The sequence below is a fragment of the Acromyrmex echinatior genome, chromosome 13 (genome assembly GCF_024713525.1).
Source record: "Acromyrmex echinatior isolate Ae372 chromosome 13, ASM2471352v2, whole genome shotgun sequence".
Lineage (NCBI taxonomy): Eukaryota > Metazoa > Arthropoda > Insecta > Hymenoptera > Formicidae > Acromyrmex > Acromyrmex echinatior.
In genome coordinates this window covers 8,255,275-8,262,744 of record NC_141864.1, presented here as the reverse complement: position 1 = coordinate 8,262,744, position 7,470 = coordinate 8,255,275, and the positions used below count along the sequence as shown (strand labels likewise).

At 33.6% G+C, this 7,470-nt stretch overlaps 1 protein-coding gene across 1 annotated transcript in view; it reads left to right on the top strand.

Annotated features, from left to right (window-relative positions):
- Positions 1-226: 226 nt before the first annotated feature.
- The window catches only part of LOC105148716 (venom protease), a 28,486-nt gene continuing 21,242 nt past the window's right edge, over positions 227-7,470 (top strand). The window contains exon 1 of the mRNA XM_011060601.2: positions 227-4,566. The gene's annotated coding sequence lies outside the window, so the exon portion shown is untranslated. The remainder of the gene's footprint in view (positions 4,567-7,470) is intronic.

Below are 7,470 nucleotides of genomic sequence, written 5' to 3'. Positions count from 1 at the left end.
TGTTTCATCACTTTTCTTCGACTTGTCACCGACTTTCACCATCATTAAATAATAATTCACGATGCAACGATTTCCTGATGCCCATCGTAAATTCGTAAGAACGGGAATATCCCTGATAAAATGGCGCCTTCTTCTTCTTAATGGACCAAATTGCTGATCTTAACGCGAGTTAAGAATTTCTCAAAAATTCCGAATTGTAATTTTACAGACAATTTATCATTTATTTATTTATTTGAGATTTAAATAGTGCTAACCCAGATTGCAAAAATATTTTATTACGTTAGCTTAATTAGACCAATTTAAAAGAACGCGGTGTATTATAAAAAATATACATATGAGATTAGTATATGAAAAAACATTACTAAATTTTAATAACATTTTTTCAATTTTAATAAGAACTAAATATTTACCTATAGTAAGTAAATATTTATTAAATAAAAAAATGATAGTTGAATCAAGTTAATGGTTTTTTTTTAACAAATATATATAAATATAAATTCTTACATTTAGTGTTATTATTTAGGGGAAGTCTAGGTAAAGCGGATGTGTTAAGGTTTGGCAAGAAAAATGACATAATTAAAATTAAGATCAGAAATCTTTTTTATTCTCATAATTCTATTAATAGAATCAGCTTTAAATAAAATGAAATAAAATTTAAAAACTTGAACATTTAAATATCTTTTTAGTCAAAACGTAAAAAAAGAGAAATCATCTGCTTTGCTCGACTCCTCTGGGCAAAGTGGATAGGTCACTCGAGCAATGGGAATAGAAATCAGTGTTGGCAGTCACAAAAGTAACTGCCAAATCCTTTCTATATAGTACAGCCTTTACGAACTCATTGGAGTACTGACTGTACTGAATCCAGTCTTTGAACAATGGGTCGATATATTCTTTGGAAGACACATCATTGTGTTGTGGACAAAATAAAATAAAAGTAAGACCTAAACAATCATATCTTTTATTCAATCGAAAGATCTTCTATCCTTCGTCTTTCCAGTATTTTCAGTGCAATCACATATTCGCTTTGCCCTCATTCATTTTGCCTAAAGAATCTACTTGGCGTAAATTTGGAAAGATTAGATTAAATTTAAGCAACAAGTGAAAAATTTTAATCTTGAATACACATTTAAAAATAGAATTCTTATAAAAAAATCATTCACAATGAAAGAAATAATTATTACTAATAATTAAGCTATGTACTTTAGCAAAAAAATCGCAAGAAAATAGACAATTTCTTTTATTTCTCTATAAAAAAAAAGAGCACAATCTCATATATTGTTTCGCACAAACGAGCACAATCATATATTCGCACTTTCATGTGTCGACAATTGGTCATTCCTTCAAGAGTTAGATTTATAGCATTATCTCAGATAGATAAGCAAAAATAAAAAATATTCGCTTTGCCCAGGAAAATATTTGCTTTGCCTGGACTTCCCCTATTTAATTAATAATAGAAACCCTCTCTAATCAGTCACTACACAAGACGATTTGAGCCAATTTTTGTATGCTGAGTAGTAATTTTAACAAAATTGACAGAGAAAGAAATATATTAGTATCTCTGTCTAATCTTAACGCCGCGTTAGTTTCGTATCGCAACTCTAATTAAAGAATCTCTCGTTAGTATTATTTAAACATTTATTAAAATTTAGTATACTTTTTCAGTATATATGATAGCTCATTTGTGTCTTGTCTATTCCTTTTCTTTAAAACACTAATTTTAGAGAAGAATAATAGTTGAATAATATTTCTTTCTTAAAAAAACACATACACAATCTTATAAATACAATCTTCTTTAAAAGTTAAAGTATATATAAAAATGCTTGTGTATCCATAAAAATTAATTCAGATACAAACAATCTATTGTATGTAGTAAAGGATCGAAAAATTATCATGTGAACTAAAGGACAAAGAACAAGATATTTTTGTAAAGTACGAAATTCAAGAAAGGTTTCCATTTTTCATGCTCTTTTTCAGTAAAACAATAGTTTGTACTCATTCTCAGAATAGTCGACTGCAGTTAATTGTTTCAAACTGTTTCCTAAACGTCCACAACGATCCAGCAAAGCGTGAAAAAATATTTCGCGAATTTGAGATGCTTTATCTTTATGGCTTTTTACAATGCAACAAGCAAGTCATTTATAATTAAAAGATTTTAACTTTATTTTTATATATTGTATTTATACTTGCTTATTCGAGCAAAACAGATCTTGTCTAATAATATTTATTTTGCGTCAATTTATACAGGGTGGGCCATCTATTGGTACGTTTTTAAAAATGCGATCAAATGAGCATACATTGATATTTTTTATTAATTTTTTTTTTGTTGTGAAGCTAAAAGTATCCGCGTCAAGAATGAAAAACGATTTCGTTCATGTGGCTCCCTCTACTGGCCTTACAGTATGCCATTCGGTCACCCCAATTATTAATGACATTTTGGACTACCTCGGCGCCAATTTCACTCAAAACAGTCGTAATATAATGTCATCCACTAACATCCCTTTCTCACGAACTTTCCTCACCAATTTGCGTATAGCTCCTTCGGTGGGTGCTCTATCACGACCCATATTTCTTTTCAAAATTCGTACAGTTTCGGCGACACAGCACTGACTTTGAAAATAAGTTTTTAAAATTTCAAAACGCTCTTCAAGAGAAAACATGTTGTTTCGTGCCGCGGACGGTATGACTAATAAACTGTCAAAATTTCGGGTCTGTAGCTCGTTCGGTGTTGCCATACGACGAAATTCAAAAACGTACCAATAGATGGCCCACCCTGTATTATACAATTTCCACAGTTTAGGCAAACTGCTCGCCGATTATTTATTAATCTTGATACACAATCCTAAATGAAGATAGAATCATATATAATATTACATAAACTGAAATACAATTTAATAATAATGTTAAAGTTTTGAATTATTGAAAATAATTTTTTGCAAAAAATACTGACGTTATTTTATATACAAGATATTTAATTATTATCTGATTATCTCTAAATTCTTTGGATTACAGATGTTTGATGATAGATATGAAATTTTTTTTGCGTAATGATTTCTACATGATGTATGATTTGTGATGTACTTTTGTTTGTGTGTTTTTTTTAAATATTTATACGAACTCTCACCTTAATTAATATTATAAGATAGAAATGTCAAGTGTCTGTAACTTTCTAGTAAGAAATCAGGTACCTGTATCTTACTCATTCTATGGAAATCATTAATGAACAAAGGAATAATGCGGCGAGAGATTAGGTGGACCATTGTAGATTTTGATGACATTCAGATGTCATTTCATCCTTTGCAATTCTAGGGGACGTGATTCTTTTTAAATTGCGCTCTTTTACGATAATTTTATTAATTTATCTCGAATATCTGAAATAAAATATTACTGTATACTAGCATTATGACAAACTCATTATCATCATTAAAATATATAACACAAAAATATATATAATTTATACTTGAAAAAAGTTAAAATTATTTTGACATTATTGTACATCTTTCCTGGAAAATCTCCATCATTGCCGGATGTCAGAAGGTATTACGAAAGCTCGATGATCGATGATGAATAAAAAAAAAGGAAAAAATAGAAAGAAGAGAAGAGTCATTTTGGATTATCGGACAATCAAGGATCCTCCCCGGATCGGGCACCGGTTAGTTTTATTTTTTTTTTTTATTTGGATGAGGATTGGTGATGGCGCCGGCGGCTGTCACCTCGCACGCGACAGTGGGGAGACACTGCGAGAGAGTTTTACGTATCGAAATGAAACTACTCGACGGAGAAAGTGAGAGCAGACGTAGCAGTGCCGGCGGACATCAACGACGAGCAGGCGGAGTCCCTCGACGAGAGAGGATAGACATGGTGCGAGCCTTCCACATGGCGTGGAGCTTTGCCACCGTGTGGTAACCGATACGCTCCATCGGTCGTTCACGAAGTGTTGGGTTTCAAAAAAGAAATTTTTCTTTCGGAGAATCGGGAGAATCAGATCGAGAGATTGGATAATCTTCAGTGTAAGACTTGACAGGGTTAAAGAAAACAAGTGCAAGTGAAGAAAAAAATGAAAAAAACGGTGACTTTTTAAAGATACGAAAGATAGGAGTCCTAAAGCTTGACAATAACTAAGACAGGAACTAAGACAGTATTTCGAAGATTCGAACACGACTTTATTAGTCATCGAAGTGACAAAACCTTATCATGTCGCGATAACGCACGACTACGCGAACAAGACGTTATATAGCTTCTTGCAATAATTTCGAGAGTACAACCGCAGGTTCGGTCTTTGCTGTTCTGAATATGTAGATTACGAGTGCGCGGGCGTTTTGTGATTGTGGAATTGGAAGATAATCAACGACGAACAATATCTTGCGGTGATAAAAGCAACCACCTGTCGCGACGGTATCTTCAATTGTGTTATGGTGCTGAGGACTACCTCGGTCATACGAGGCAGACGAAGAGGTCGCAAGAGAGCGGGCGGCAGGAATAGTGTCCTGGCTGGTTCCTCCTGAGAAATCGCTCGCATTGCTTCGATCAGCCGAGGAGAAATCCGGGAAGGTCACGTCTGTTGAATCGGTGAGTGCAATCTCACGCCGATTTGTCTCCCACTTTCGTAGACCGCTGGTCTATTTTATTCCTCGCGTTTTCTATTTTCTAATCTTAAAACGCTAATATAAAAAGAATACGCGCGAAATCTGGGAATAGTTCACACGAATAAGATAAAAGCAGAGACTAATGAATATTGTTAGCAGCTCGCGGTGTGAATATTATATAAAATATTTCTTAAAACTATGGGAAGAAGAGGGGATATTACTTACTTAGCAGGGAGAAAGCAATTCGAAAGAGAAAAGTCTGTTGCATTTCTATAACAAGATGCAATTTAAGTTCATAATTTGAGATCGTCGTATGTGTAGTTCATTATTGCGGAGAAACAATATTAGAAGCAGGTGTTTGCTAAAACAGTGCAACGCGATGAAAGATCTATCTCACGATCAGAAGCACGTTTCTTTTTCTTCTTTTTTTTTGTTAACAATGCAAGATGAACTTCGTCCATTGATTCAATTTAGTTTTGAAAATGAAAACTTTCACCCATTTTATCGCGCGCTTGATTGTACGAACGATAATCGTGGAGAACACATAGCAAAGCAGATCAAATTTATTCGATTTATTGTCGGAATCGACGCAATGGGTGAAGGCACATAGAACGGAATGCCCGGTTTCGTTTCGTTTCGTTAAGCTTAATGTGTGATTAAACGGCAGTTACTATAAAAGCGAGGAGAAAGCAAGATTGGCTTCGTGGAGAGCACCTATCTTTCCAAAGAGAGGCTATCAGTCGTTTCTTACGTATAAAAAGTGTGTTAAGCGAAAAGTGCAAGCCGATGCGTGCGGTGATTTTGACGCCTGGAAGCGATCGGTGTCAGATTCTCAACCTGGATTTCAACATAATACGACATTAAGTTTAACAATCGCGTTATGCTAGTGATTTCTAAGCTTAATAATAATATAGATTTAATAACAGGAGCCTGTTAAGGAAGGAATGTTCCGATTGAATATCAATTTTAGATAATTCTCAATTGCATTAAAATTGGTTTCAAAAAAAGAGTATCTTCTTGTAACTGAATAATTTTATGAGACCAGATTATCTACTAAATTTCCCGTATTTCCCGTATGAATTTCACCTGCATACTCCACCTTTACCAAGTAATTGTATTCATTAAGATTGCAATTCATGCAGAAACTTGAAACACTAAAGATACAAAATAGTGGCCGACAAAAACGTTGCGCTCCTCGAAATTTTTAGGCAGACACGAAAACGGTTACATTTTTAGTAATTTTACGAGAAGAAAGTTCTCTCTGATTTCGGAAAGTAGACATGGCTTCGTAAAAGGCGCGTGATCATTGGTTTAAAGCGCGATTTTCGCGTCACGTGGCGCCTCAGAAGAGATTTTTTTAAGCTGCCATCCTCGTAGGCAGTGAAAGTACTTCCGTTCTTTCTCAAAACGAAACGCTGGCGACGTCGCATTGAGGATGCACGCTTCGGTACCGTTGTATACGCATTGCCCAAACACTTCACGTGGTTTACGTAACAGAATTCGATAAAGGTCTGAAGAGAGAAACGTGGAAGAGTTGTACCATCAGGCTTTTGACTTGTCACTTAAATCGTCTAGCAATAAGCGTCGTGAGAGTAAATCTTGTAATTCTCAATAAGGCCTGATTTACACATTTTTTATTAGCGTGCTAATTTTTTAAAAGACTAAAGAAAATTAGCTAAAACAATATAAAAATCTATAAATATTAAAATCTATAAATTATATTCTTAGTAAATTATATTATTAGTTTTCTAGTTAGAAGACTAGCACGCTAGTGCTAATTATTAATAGCAAACAATCAATAAAAATATATTGATTTATCCTTCTTTTGATTTTTATTTCGCAAAATGTAATTTTTACATAACTGTCCGCTGAAAAGCAATCATTATTGCACATTTATCATTTGTGATCTTGAAAATGGCCCAGAAACAAAATGGCTAGCGCGCGAGAAAAGATTTGTTACACAATGGAAAGTGTTCGTCACGAAAGATCGACGAATTAGACCGCGAAAATGCTTACTCTTTTCAAGGCCGTGAATAAGATCCATAGTTGCGACGTCAAGATTTCTTCAGAAACCGGTTTCTATCCTCCGAAAGGAAACGCGAATAGGTTTTCGAAACATATTAAGGCACAAAAACGAATTTCGAATATATTGGGTCATCTAAAAAGATGTGTGTTGATGATCATATATCTAGTGACAAAGTACCGCGGATACATTTTAGATGACCCAATATTTATATTGAGTCTCTGTTCAAGTCTTTATCTACGATACTTTCCATCGTTTTGCTTCGGCAGAGAAAAGTCGATACAGAAGCTGTCACATATCCGGAATGATTGCGACAATGAGAATGAGCAATCGAAAGATAAAAGTCTCTCCGCTTAATACAACGTGAACTTGAACAGGTTCGGTCTGTATAAATTTATATAACAGAGTCAGCAACATCAAGAGTTAGCTATTATCTTAATGGCTAAGTAAACATAAAAAAGTAAAGTTTATTTGTTCCAAAGTAGATTAACATTAATTTCAGTTTAATTTGCTTTTCATCGTATCCTAAGATCTATTTCTGTCAATATAGATTAACTTTAATCTTCATTTAACTTATTCTTTATCTTTTTATAGTTCTAAGGATTAGAAAAAGATAAAGAGTAAGTTAAACCGAGATTAAAATTAATCTATGTTGGTAAAAATGGACAGTTCTCAGAATTAAAAAAAAATGAAGAGTAATTAAACCGACTCATATAGCACACTTTATTTGAAAAATATCTTAAGAACATTCTTAGAATATAGAATATAGGGAGATCTCCCTGGGAGATTTATTTTATACAAGGGAAGTAAATCTACACATTGGTAATCTTTATTATTATATTTTAATTTGTTATTATATTTTTT